Raw genomic sequence first — 14,401 nt, 5'->3', positions numbered from 1 at the left:
ATTCATAATCATATGTATAGTACGGAATAATGATCATACATACATAACATATGTTTAAGTGGTTAACCCCCGATTACAAGATCCTGGGTCAAGCGTTCAACTCGTGCTTAACATTGCGTCATGGTGTCAAAAAAAGGAAAGGAAAAAACTATAATTCAAAGTAACAAAGGCAATCGAGTGCAAACTGGCTAACAAATTAAATAAATGGTTAGGCGAAATAGATCGACAATGCAAAATATTTTTCATATGAAATTTGGAGAATTTATTAGCAAGATGAGAGTAACCAATATTAGAAATAACAAAACCTGCACCATTTCCTACTCCAACCTGATCTTTGACATAATTTTCATGATGAATAGCCACTACACTATAGAATCGAATCCCTTAATGCACAAGATATGTTTTCTACTGTTACTATATATACAAAGCTCGACTTAAGTGCTAGAATTCTTTATATGTAAAATTTTTACCATTAAAGATGATATTGTGAACTACAATTCAAAAATCACGAGGACATTGTAGGGTCTTCCCTAACATCTATTCAAACCTCTTTAGGCCTGACAGGTTAGGGAGTTGGTATTTTCCGATGTAAAGACCAATTAATAATGTTGTTTCATTATTATTGATAATGCCTCGATATAAATTAGATTTAAAATAAAATATGAGCAAAGGTTTATTATTGATTTTAAGATATAATTATATGTTGTCGAATTTTATTTTTTTAAAAGAGAATATATGAAGGGCACGTACCAAGAGAAGTTAGGTGTGATATCTCAAACATTGTGGATTCAAAATGTAGTTAACTTTAATCATGCACTTGTTCTACCTCCATTATCACACCGTGAAAAAAAATAAAAGGAAAAAGAAGAAGAAGAAGGAAGAAACAGAGAGAGAGAGTAAGGAAGAATTTTATTTCATTGAAGTTATTGCTATGGTGTTACAACGAAGTGAATAATGGCAAGATCCATTTGAACCATCAAATGATTCATTATTGGCAATTACAAATATTTATCTAATAATTGTCCCACTAGAACTTTTTCTGAAGATAATTAATCACATTTCTGTCTAGTTGGAAGGCCTTGGCGAGAACATCAGGATTGATTGGAGGATTAGATCCAAAGACTGCATTTGCGATGGTGATGACCCCAGGATTCTGGCTGCTGAGACCGGCAAAGGCTACAGCATTGGTATGCCCAGAATTAAACTGGAAGTGTATGAGGCCAATTGGGAAGACAAAGACGTCTCCAGCATTAAGAACTTTGGTGAAGAGACGGTTATCTGTGTTGGATGTGACAAAACCAACTAATAGAGTACCCTCTAGGACTACAAGAATCTCGGTTCCACGAGGGTGAATGTGGGGAGGATTTAGGCCGTATGGTGCAAAGTCAATGCGAGCCAAGGATATGCCTAAAGTGTTGAGGCCTAGTATTTTGTCCACATTCAGGAGAGTGACAGTCGATCCAAGTGGATTTGATGTATCTCTGGGAATGTTTAGTCCGGAGAAGAAGAAGTCATTGGCAGAGACAAGCTTGGGGTCCTTGCAGAACTTTCCATTCACAAATACTGCATGGAGAACGAAAAGCTTGTTATATAAAAAGAACGGAGCATAAATATATTTGTATGTAGAGTACTAACAAGAGGGGCAGGGTAAAAAAACAAAAATACAAGATTACAGACAGATGCTTCAAATGACTTCATACCTCCAGAAGCAGAATCGTTGGTTGAAACGCAAAAATCTTGAAGAGGGCTGGGGTCATATGCAGAGGCAAGGGAGCATGCCAAAGCCAAGACGAGCACGGTTACCAGATACCTAGGAAAGCCTTTCATCATTTTTGAGGTTATCTCCACCTTTGAGTATGCTGTGTATTATTGCTTATTGGGTGAGGGGTGAGAAATGTTGCATTGGAAGGCACGTATTTATGGATTAGAGTTACTGAACAGGTCTATGTTTTAACTTCCACGGAGAAGATATAAGACTTGGTAAGTCTTCATTGGTTACCAATTTTTTATTTTAAGGGGGAACATTTCTTTAACAACTACGTGCGTAATGAACGCTTATATATACACTAATAGAACATGCAGCCAAATTTGACGGTTTTGGTGAATGGAATAGTTCAATTCTACTACTGTTGCTTTGGCCCATTCCTCATTAGTGAATTTTACATTGATATATATATATATTATAGGTATATGGAGTTGACCCTGTCCCTCATGATTGATCGAGAATATGTGATGTTAAAACAAAAATGAGTTGAACACGTCAGTGGAGTCCTAGAGACAACATATCCTCTATATGTCTCTCATTTGACCAAATCTACATTAACGTACGTGTATTGGAACATCCCTCCGTGTCTTTTGCATGTCGCTCGGTTTTTATTTTGATTGTTTTGTTCCATGCAGTGATGGAGTTGAAATGAGAAACAAATTAAGCGTTTTCTTCTCTTGTATTGAATCGTCCCAACATAATAAAATAAGATTGCGATTTCGTATGCCCAAGTGATTCTGTATGCACTTTCTTACTGCATAATTAATTAAGATTGTTACTATTATTATTTTTTCTTTAAAAAAAAAAGGGCCACAAATTTTCAACCAAAGAACTCGATGAAAATATCAACCGAGCTGAACGAATAGACATAGGATTTAGCTGGTTCAAAAAAAAGAAGAAGACAGGATTTAGCAAAAGTTGTAAGTAAAGTTTTGTAAAGAGATGACATAAATAAATGGTCGATAAGCGGAATAATCGTATATTCCACATGGCATTAGTACAATAGTGACTTTTATTCTGAAACGCTCAAGCAACGATCTTAGTATCTTTTTAATGAGTTTTGCATCCGAGATCTTCTTCGCGAGCCTTACCATGAAATTTCTCAGGTCGCTGATCTTGGTGCAAAACTCATTAAAAGGTTCATCCTCTTGCATCTTTATTCCTTCGAACTGAGAAACTAACATTTGAAGCTTGTCAGATTTTTTAATTTTTGTGCCGTCGTATGTAGTTTTCAGTATTGCCCATGCTTCTTGAGCAATTTCACAATGTGAAATTCATGAGAATTCAAATGGTAAAAGAGTTTGACAAAGATCATTTAAGGCTTGACCATTGGAAAGACGAGTACGTGTTTCAACGGTAGTCCATTCAGCAACTGTTGTAGTCGGTGGGGTCCACCCAAACTCAACAATATGCCAAACGTCAATTGATTTTAAAAAGAATCTAATTTTAGCTTTTCAATAACTATAATTCGAGCCATCAAAAGCAATAATAGAATTAAGATTAAGAGACATGATATAAAAACAAATAGGAGTCTAGGATCCACTCAGGAATTTAATCGAAAAACGAGTGAACCTGCTATGATACCAATTGAAAAATAAATATGACTCCTAATGTGTGTGTGTGTGTGTGTGTGTGTGATCACAACCAAACATGCAACCAAAATATGTAAAGCAGTAAAGTAATTAACACATATATTTTGATGACGAAGTGGAAACTCTTTAGACAAAGAGAAAATAACTTCGGGGAAGCTAAACTCAGGAAATCCACTATTCAGAACAAAAAACTAGTTATAAAGCAGTCGTACTCACATAACCTAATGCAGTAGTCGTACCTTTAACTCTGATACATACCTATACGTGAATGCCTCCCAACCAGACCGCCTGTCTAAAGGGTTCTTCAATGGATTCCTTTAACTTAGGGCTCTTCCCTAAGTTAGACTTCAATGGTTGATCGAATCACACAAATACTCCAAGAGAGCTAGTACATCTAACATAGTGCAAAGACAAAAGGGAACACGTCTGATGATGGCATATAAAAATCTGGTCCTACGAATGGTGATATTCCTGTTTCTGGAGAGCGGCCATAAATTCTACATCATGATACGAGCTAGGAGCCGGTGAGGAGATTGCAGCCATCCAATGGGAATGTTCCTCATCTCTTCAAGGCCTTGAGGATCAAATAACATCCTCAAGTCTTCAATGGAGGGGGGTTCCACATGATTTGGATAAGGAAGTCCGGGAGCTACAATTATAGGAATGTGAGTCACGTCACTGATAAGATCAGCATCAACTATGATTGATTGGCCACTAGGGGTGGGCATCGGTATGGTAGGCGGTTAATTCGGTCGGTTAACCGACTTTTGTCGGAATGCAATCGGTGAATTTATGTTGGTTAAGTCGGTTAAGCGGTTAATAGGCAGTCGGTAAAGCGGTTAATAGGCGGTCGGTTAAGTCGGTTAAATCGGTTAACATTCGATGAAAATGGGTAATGAAACGACGTCGTTTTGATTTTTTTACTCCAACATGATCCCAGACATAATTTTCATGATGAATAGCCACTACACTCTAGAATCGAATCCCTTAATGCACAAGATATGTTTTCTACTGTACTATATATACAAAGCTCGACTTAAGTGCTAGAATTCTTTACATGTAAAATTTTTACCATTAAAGATGATATTGTGAACTACAATTCAAAAATCATGAGGACATTGTAGGGTCTTCCCTTACATCTATTCAAACCTCTTTAGGCCTGACAGGTTAGCGAGTTGGTATTTTCCGATATAAAGACCAATTAATAATGTTGTTTCATTATTATTGATAATGCCTCGATATAACTTAGATTTAAAAGAAAATATGAGCAAAGATTTATTGTTGATTTAAAGATATATTTATTTGTTGTTGAGTTTTATTTTTTTAAAAGAGATATCTCAAACAGTGTGGATTCAAAATGTAGTTAACTTTAATCATGCACTTGTTCTACCTCCATTATCACTCCGTGACCAGAAAATAATAACAAAAAAAAAAAAGGAGAGAGAGACAGAGAGAGAGTGTATATAAGAAAGAATTTTATTTTATTGAAGTTATTGCTATGGCATTACAACATCGGAATAATGGCAAGCTCCATCTGAACCATCGAATGATTCAATTATTGGCAATTACAAATATTTATCTAATTATTGTCCCACTAGAACTTTTTCTGAAGAAAATTAATCACATTTCTATCCAGTTGGAAGGCCTTGGCGAGAACATCAGCATTGATGGGAGGATTAGATCCAAAGACTGCATTTGCTATGGTGATGACCCCAGGATTCTGGCTACTGAGACCGGCAAAGGCTACGGCATTGGTATGCCCAGAATTAAACTGGAAGTGAATGAGACCAATTGGAAAGACAAAGACGTCTCCAGCATTAAGAACTTTGGTGAAGAGACGGTTATCTGTGTTGGATGTGACAAAACCAACTAATAGAGTACCCTCTAGGACTACAAGAATCTCGGTTCCGCGAGGGTGAATGTGGGGAGGATTTAGGCCGTATGGTGCAAAGTCAATGCGAGCCAAGGATATGCCTAAAGTGTTGAGGCCTAGTATTTTGTCCACATTCAGGAGAGTGACAGTCGATCCAAGTGGATTTGACGTATCTCTAGGAACGTTTAGTCCGGAGAAGAAGAAGTCATTGGCAGTGACAAGCTTGGGGTCCTTGCAGAACTTTCCATTCACAAATACTGCATGGAGAAGGAAAAGCTTGTTATATAAAAAGAACGGAGCATAAATATATTTGTATGTAGAGTACTAACAAGAGGGACAGGGTAAAAAAAAACAAAAATACAAGATTACAGACAGATGCTTCAAATGAGTACTTCATACCTCCAGAAGCAGAATCGTTGGTTGAAACGCAAAAATCTTGAAGAGGGCTGGGGTCATATGCAGAGGCAAGGGAGCATGCCAAAGCCAAGACGAGCACGGTTACCAGATACCTAGGAACGCCTTTCATCATTTTTGAGGTTCTCTCCACCTTTGAGTATGCTGTGTATTCTTGCTTATTGGGTGAGGGGTGAGAAATGTTGCATTGGAAGGCACGTATTTATGGATTAGAGTTACTGAACAGGTCTATGTTTTAACTTCCACGGGGAAGATATAAGACTTGGTAAGTCTTCATTGGTTACCAATTTTTTATTTTATGGGGGAACATTTCTTTAACAACTACGTACGTAATGAACGCTTATATATACACTAATAAAACATGCAGCCAAATTTGACGGTTTTGGTGAATGGAATAGTTCAATTCTACTACTGTTGCTTTGGCCCATTCCTCATTAGTGAATTTTACATTGATATATATATATATATATTATAGGTATATGGAGTTGACCCTGTCCCTCATGATTGATCGAGAATATGTGATGTTAAAACAAAAATGAGTTGAACACGTCAGTGGAGTCCTAGAGACAACATATCCTCTACATGTCTCTCATTTGACCAAATCAACATTAACGTACGTGTATTGGAACATCCCTCCGTGTCTTTTGCATGTCGCTCTGTTTTTATTTTGATTGTTTTGTTCGATGCAGTGATTAAATAAGATTGCGATTTCGTATGCCCAAGTGATTCTGTACGCACTTTCTCACTACGTAAGATTCGTATGGATTGTCGACGCCATGAGAAGAGCTTAAGGTCTTTTTTTTTTGTTCGTTTTAAGACCAGGGCCGGCTCAACTATAAGGTGAGATAGGCGGTCCCCAAGTGGAATAGGGCCCCCAAATACAAGTTTGTTTGAGAGAAAAAAAAAAAAAAAAGTCTGATCATAAGCCGAAACTGTTTCTTCCCAATGGAATAAGGCGCCCCCCAAAAAATAGGTTTGTTTGGAGAAAAAAAAAAAAACTCAATCATAATCTGAAACGGTTTTGAAAAATTAAAAGAAGCATGATTTCTTCTTTGGAGACTCTCTTCAATAGAGAAATAAATAGTTAGAAGCCCAAGAAGACAACAATTAAAACCAACAAAAAAAAGTACATTTTCTCTCTTATTAGGAAACTCAACTAAAAGGATGTGGACTACAAGGAAGCCAATAAAGAGAGTGGGACCCACGGAAAAAGACTCGTTGAAATATATGTCATAACTCACAAAAACAACCATAATTGAGAGTAAGGAGCACAGAAAAAGGCATCGTTTAAAATTATCGCCTTAGGTCTCAAAATATATTGAGCTAGTCCTATTTGAGACTTTCGCTCTTCGAAACCATCGTGTTTAATTTCATCTAAATTAAGACAACGTGTCTAGCTGTATAAATGATTCTAAATTAATTACATCTAAATTAAGACCTTGCCGCATTTTCTGAAGCACCGAAATCTCCAAATTTAGTATGCCACTATAAATGAGTTGGTTTAGCGTCGATTTTCCGAAATGACTAGTGTTGGTTCAAAAAGAGTTGCATTATTTGCACCCACACATATTATATATATACACTCACAATGGGTATGTGTACAAAAATCATTTTCTTTAGTTAAGTATGTTTAGTGGTAGCTTCTTGTTATTATTATTTTTTAAAAAAGAAACATTAACCGCGGTTCCACAAAGCCGCTAATTAGAAACCAATTTTAGTGGTTTTTTTTTCGACCGGCACTAACGAAAAAGGTCGATGAAAATATCAACTCAGTTGAACGGATAGAAAAAGGATTTGGCAAAAGTTGTAAGCAAGGTTTTGTAATGCAACGACGACATAAATAACTGGTTGATAAGCTGAATAATCGCATATTCCACATGGCGCTATGACAGTAGTCCTCGATTTACGTAGCAGAATATGCAGGCATCTTTTTATTTTTATTTTTTATTTCGACAAAATTTAAATTGCCCGAGTGCTCTAAATTGATTACACTTCATTTATATTATAAATTCATTACATACATTACGACACAACATTGTCTTTCTTACAAAAATGCCAAAGACGATAACATATTATATACGACTGATTTTCATAAAACTCAGTCGTACTTCGGATGCAGATTCTAAGTAGGCAGGGCTCCTCCTAGCCCACAGGAACAGTAATTTGGTTATAACTTTTTTTATAATTGTCGAAATTGCGCGAATGACCTCAATCCGAAAACTCTTTCCGGGCTACATGCCGTTATTACCCAGGTAAAGATCAATGAGGTAATTTTTGAGCTCTAAAGCCATCGTTTTCACCTCTAAAACCTTATTTCATGCTATCCTATGCCTTCTGTACAATCTCTTTTCATGTACAACTTCTACCAAAAGTTTCTTCTGAACGCCCTCACTTTACACATAGCCTATATGCAGTTTCTCCAGTTCCCTATTTTCTTTTAGTTCCTAATTTTCCCGAGCGCTAAAAAACATGTGAGTACTGTAAAGCAGATTCATAATCATATGTTTAAGTGGTTAATCCCCAATTACAAGATCCTGGGTCAAGCGTTCAACTCGTGCTTAAGATTGCGTCATGGTGTCAAAAAAACGAAAAAAAAAAAACGATACTTCAAAGTAACAAAGGCAATCGCGTGCAAACTGGCTAACAAATAAAAGGTTAGGCAAAATAGATTGACAACGCAAAATATTTTTCCGACGAAATTTGAAGAATTTATTTGCAAGATGAGAGGAACCAATATTAGAAATAACAAAACCTGTACCATTTCCTACTCCAACCTGATCTTTGACATAATTTTCATAATGAATAGCCACTACCGTTACAATATATACAAAGCTCGAATTAAGTGATGATTGAGTTCTTTATATGTAATATTTTTACCATCAAAGATGATATTGTCAACTACAATTCAAAAATCATGGAGAAGATTGTAGGTCTTCCCTAACATCTATTCAAACCTCTTTAGGCCTCATAGATTGGCAAGTTGGTTTTTTCCAATATAAAGACTAATTAATAATGTTGTTTCATTATTATTGATGATGCCTCAATATAACTTAGTTAGATTAAAAGAAAATATGGCCAAAGATTTATTGTTTATTTAAAGATATATTTACTTGTTGTCAAGTTTTATTTTTTTTAAAAGAGATATCTCAAACATTGTGGATTCAAAATGTAGTTAACTTTAATCATGCCATTGTTCTACCTCCATTATCACTCTGTGACCAGAAAAAAAATAAAAATAAAAATAAACAAGGAGAGAGAGAGACAGAGAGAGGATATATGAAAGAATTTTATTTAAAAAGATTGAAATTATTGCTATGATGCTACAACAAAGGGAATAATGGCAGGATCCATCTGAACCATCTAATGATTCATTATTGGCAATTACAAACATTTATCTAATAATTGTCCCACTAGAACTTTTTCTAAAGATAATTAATCATATTTCTGTCTAGTTGGAAGGCCTTGGCGAGAACATCAGGATTGATTGGAGGATTAGATCCAAAGACTGGGTCTCTGGGCCTTTCGGGTTATGGGTCTTCGTGGTTCAACGGGTCTTCGTCTGAAATCCCCTGGAACCGCCAAAAATCATCCCAAAATCGCCGGGAAACTGGTCCTAGAGGGTCGGGTTTCACGGGTCATGGGTCACTGGGTCACGGGTTGCACGGGTTTCGCACACATATGGGTCACGGGCTCACCGGAGATCGCATCGCCGGCGTTCTCTGGTCTCGTCGGCGCCACCCGCCGGAGGATCGGGCTCCATCTCCCTCAACTCTCCCGATCTCACTCCCAATCTCTCGGCTCTCTCTCTCTCTCTCGGTCTCATCTCCCTGTCTCGATCTCACTCTCTGCTCTCAACTCCCTCTCTGATCTCCCTCTCAATCACTCCATCTCACTCTCTCGTCTCTCTCTGTGTGATCGGGTGAGAAGAACAAAGAAGAAGGAAGAAAAAATAGAAGAGAAAAGAAAAAAGAAAAGAGGAGGGGGGGGGGGGGGGGCTGTTGACCGGTTTAAGGGCTTATTCTATTTCTTTGTTTTTCTTTTATTTCTTAAATTAAAAAGAAGGATAAGATATTCCCCCATTGCCAATCCTAACATGACATGTGGCATGGATAAGATTACATTTTTGTTTAAAGCCTCCCACTACATTAATTTATGATATTACCCCCACAATGTTATAATCCTATCTTTTAACAATTAATATCTGACCCCACATTTATTTTAACTACCTTTTACCCATAAAATCAACTATTTATTTAACTAGGACCCATTATTATTAATTTATTTCCTAGATACTCATTGGTAGTATTTTATTATTCTAATTCCGTTATTTTATTTTAGACTCATTTTATTTTGATAATATAATTATCACCTAGAATCTATTATTAATCACATCTTATTTAATAAACATAATTTATTAATTGCAACATTTCCTATTTTATTTCTTGGTCTTTACATCTTTCATCACTTTTGTAATCATACTCATAAATTGTAAAAAGTGTCAATTTAGAGTATCCAACTTATAATTTTTATTTTATTTTTTATTTATTTTCTTTTAACTTCCACCCTCTATTATAATTTTCCATTAAATCCTAAAGGAGAGGTGTCGAAATTTCTAAAATACCCCTATTTTTTTAGGAAAAAGAAGAACAAAAAATTGTAAGGATTTAACCGTTGCTTAAGATAGATTTAACAGAATTTGCAAAAATATACATTCCTAAATAAATAATTTTTTCATTTTTTTATTTTTTTAAAAAAAGGGTATTTTGGAAATTTTGGCAAGATTTAACGAAAAATCCTAACGGACAAGTGAAATTAAAAAAAAATTTGAAAGATAGATACACTAAATTAACACTTTTTAAAACTTAAAGGTATAATTGTACGTAAAAGTGATGAAATATCAAGGACAGTTAGTGAAACTTTCTCTATATGTTAAGTACCCTGTTGCTCCAATTTTGCTTTTCTAATGATTCAATCGATCGCGAGGTTGGAGTTTAAAATACGCCTTTCCAACCAAAATAGTTTTAATCGATATTTCCAACCGAGTAAAACTACGCCTGCCCGTATTGGCTCTAAATTTTGTTTATTTTTTCTTTTGAAAAAGTTAACTATTGTACTTAATTGGATTTTCCAAAATTTATAAATAAATTGAAATGGTCATATTAGGGTTTTCAGGTAGACAGATTCACACGAGGAACAATAAAATAAAATACAATTTTAGGATGATTATCAGGAAGATGCTGAACGCATCATTGATGCAGCATCAATTCTTAAGTTGTTCCTGAATAGGTCAATTGTATTTTTAAATAGAAATCATTTAACTATGAACTTTTAAATTTTTGGAACAAAATCTTACTTAATCGAAACATCGTGAATTGACTGATCGAGTACTGCGTGCATAGTAATATATTAACATGCACTGGCCAGCAGGTAGCAAGAGTAGTATACTTATAACAGAACACATTTATCTATAAAAATAAAAAATAACCTAACACATTGACAATATAAGAAAAATGACTATTTTATTAAGAAAAATGAATAATTTTTATTATAAATAGAAGAAGGTGAAATATAATATTTTAGGTTACGTACGTTCGGCACGTGAAATGACTATTCTATTAAGAAATAGAAGAATATAAAATGAAATACTCATAATCATGATTCATGAGGGAATTATTATTCTTGAAATTGAGGAATAGCTATTTGACTCACATTTCAGAGGAAAAGTTATTCCTCAATTTAAGAAATAGTCATTTTCTATGGGTGATAAGAATTTTTATTCCAAGTGTTAGATCATTATCATATATTTCATTTCCTAATAAAAGCATATATGTGATAAGGGATAGAATCTTTATTATATACTTTAAAACTTAGAATGACTATTCTCAAGAAAATGGTGGGCCGTGAGAATGGCTATTTTTTTTTAGTTTCTAATTTTCCCGAGCGCTAAAAAACATGTGTGAGTGTAAAGCAGAATCATAATCATATGTATAGTACGGAATAATGATCATACATACATAACATATGTTTAAGTGGTTAACCCCCAATTACAAGATCCTGGGTCAAGCGTTCAACTCGTGCTTAACATTGCGTCATGGTGTCCAAAAAAAGAAAGGAAAAAACTATAATTCAAAGTAACAAAGGCAATCGCGTGCAAACTGGCTAACAAATTAAATAAATGGTTAGGCGAAATAGATCGACAATGCAAAATATTTTTCATATGAAATTTGGAGAATTTATTAGCAAGATGAGAGTAACCAATATTAGAAATAACAAAACCTGCACCATTTCCTACTCCAACCTGATCTTTGACATAATTTTCATGATGAATAGCCACTACACTATAGAATCGAATCCCTTAATGCACAAGATATGTTTTCTACTGTTACTATATATACAAAGCTCGACTTAAGTGCTAGAATTCTTTATATGTAAAATTTTTACCATTATAGATGATATTGTGAACTACAATTCAAAAATCACGAGGACATTGTAGGGTCTTCCCTAACATCTATTCAAACCTCTTTAGGCCTGACAGGTTAGGGAGTTGGTATTTTCCGATATAAAGACCAATTAATAATGTTGTTTCATTATTATTGATAATGCCTCGATATAAATTAGATTTAAAATAAAATATGAGCAAAGGTTTATTATTGATTTAAAGATATATTTATATGTTGTCGAATTTTATTTTTTTAAAAGAGAATATATGAAGGGCACGTACCAAGAGAAGTTAGGTGTGATATATATCTCAAACATTGTGGATTCAAGATGTAGTTAACTTTAATCATGCACTTGTTCTACCACCATTATTACACTGCGAAAAAAAAAAAAAGAAAAAGAAGAAGAAGAAGGAAGAAACAGAGAGATAGAGTAAGAAAGAATTTTATTTCATCGAAGTTATTGCTATGGTGTTACAACGAAGTGAATAATGGCAAGATCCATTTGAACCATCTAATGATTCATTATTGGCAATTACAAATATTTATCTAATAATTGTCCCACTAGAACTTTTTCTGAAGATAATTAATCACATTTCTGTCTAGTTGGAAGGCCTTGGCGAGAACATCAGGATTGATTGGAGGATTAGATCCAAAGACTGCATTTGCTATGGTGATGACCCCAGGATTCTGGCTGCTGAGACCGGCAAAGGCTACGGCATTGGTATGCCCAGAATTAAACTGGAAGTGTATGAGGCCAATTGGGAAGACAAAGACGTCTCCAGCATTAAGAACTTTGGTGAAGAGACGGTTATCTGTGTTGGATGTGACAAAACCAACTAATAGAGTACCCTCTAGGACTACAAGAATCTCAGTTCCACGAGGGTGAATGTGGGGAGGATTTAGGCCGTATGGTGCAAAGTCAATGCGAGCCAAGGATATGCCTAAAGTGTTGAGGCCTAGTATTTTGTCCACATTCAGGAGAGTGACAGTCGATCCAAGTGGATTTGATGTATCTCTGGGAATGTTTAGTCCGGAGAAGAAGAAGTCATTGGCAGAGACAAGCTTGGGGTCCTTGCAGAACTTTCCATTCACAAATACTGCATGGAGAACGAAAAGCTTGTTATATAAAAAGAACGGAGCATAAATATATTTGTATGTAGAGTACTAACAAGAGGGGCAGGGTAAAACAACAAAAATACAAGATTACAGACAGATGCTTCAAATGACTTCATACCTCCAGAAGCAGAATCGTTGGTTGAAACGCAAAAATCTTGAAGAGGGCTGGGGTCATATGCAGAGGCAAGGGAGCATGCCAAAGCCAAGACGAGCACGGTTACCAGATACCTAGGAACGCCTTTCATCATTTTTGAGGTTATCTCCACCTTTGAGTATGCTGTGTATTCTTGCTTATTGGGTGAGTGGTGAGAAATGTTGCATTGGAAGGCACGTATTTATGGATTAGAGTTACTGAACAGGTCTATGTTTTAACTTCCACGGGGAAGATATAAGACTTGGTAAGTCTTCATTGGTTACCAATTTTTTATTTTAAGGGGGAACATTTCTTTAACAACTACGTACGTAATGAACGCTTATATATACACTAATAGAACATGCAGCCAAATTTGACGGTTTTGGTGAATGGAATAGTTCAATTCTACTACTGTTGCTTTGGCCCATTCCTCATTAGTGAATTTTACATTGATATATATATATATATATTATAGGTATATGGAGTTGACCCTGTCCCTCATGATTGATCGAGAATATGTGATGTTAAAACAAAAATGAGTTGAACACGTCAGTGGAGTCCTAGAGACAACATATCCTCTATATGTCTCTCATTTGACCAAATCAACACTAACGTACGTGTATTGGAACATCCCTCCGTTTCTTTTGCATGTCGCTCTGTTTTTATTTTGATTGTTTTGTTCCATGCAGTGATGGAGTTGAAATGAGAAACAAATTAAGCGTTTTCTTCTCTTGCATTGAATCGTCCCAACATAATTAAATAAGATTGCGATTTCGTATGCCCAAGTGATTCTGTATGCACTTTCTTACTGCATAATTAATTAAGATTGTTACTATTATTATTTTTTCTTTAAAAAAAAAAGGCCACGAATTTTCAACCAAAGAACTCGATGAAAATATCAACCGAGCTGAACGAATAGACATAGGATTTAGCTGGTTAAAAAAAAAAAAGAAGACTGGATTTAGCAAAAGTTGTAAGTAAAGTTTTGTAAAGCGATGACATAAATAAATGGTCGATAAGCGGAATAATCGCATATTCCACATGGCAGTATTACAATAGTGACTTTTA

At 35.3% G+C, this 14,401-nt stretch overlaps 3 pseudogenes; all 3 read right to left on the bottom strand.

The window, feature by feature from the left end:
- Positions 1 to 892: 892 nt before the first annotated feature.
- Positions 893 to 1,904, bottom strand: LOC133882930 (germin-like protein subfamily 1 member 7; annotated as a pseudogene).
- A 2,915-nt stretch (positions 1,905 to 4,819) lies between these two features.
- LOC133880821 (germin-like protein subfamily 1 member 11) lies at positions 4,820 to 5,830 on the bottom strand (annotated as a pseudogene).
- Positions 5,831 to 12,510: 6,680 nt separating this feature from the next.
- Positions 12,511 to 13,524, bottom strand: LOC133882912 (germin-like protein subfamily 1 member 11; annotated as a pseudogene).
- Between the last annotated feature and the right edge of the window lie 877 nt (positions 13,525 to 14,401).

Source organism: Alnus glutinosa, chromosome 11 (assembly GCF_958979055.1).
Source record: "Alnus glutinosa chromosome 11, dhAlnGlut1.1, whole genome shotgun sequence".
NCBI lineage: Eukaryota > Viridiplantae > Streptophyta > Magnoliopsida > Fagales > Betulaceae > Alnus > Alnus glutinosa.
Note: the sequence above shows the minus strand (reverse complement) of the source record. Positions and strands in the feature narration are given on the sequence as shown.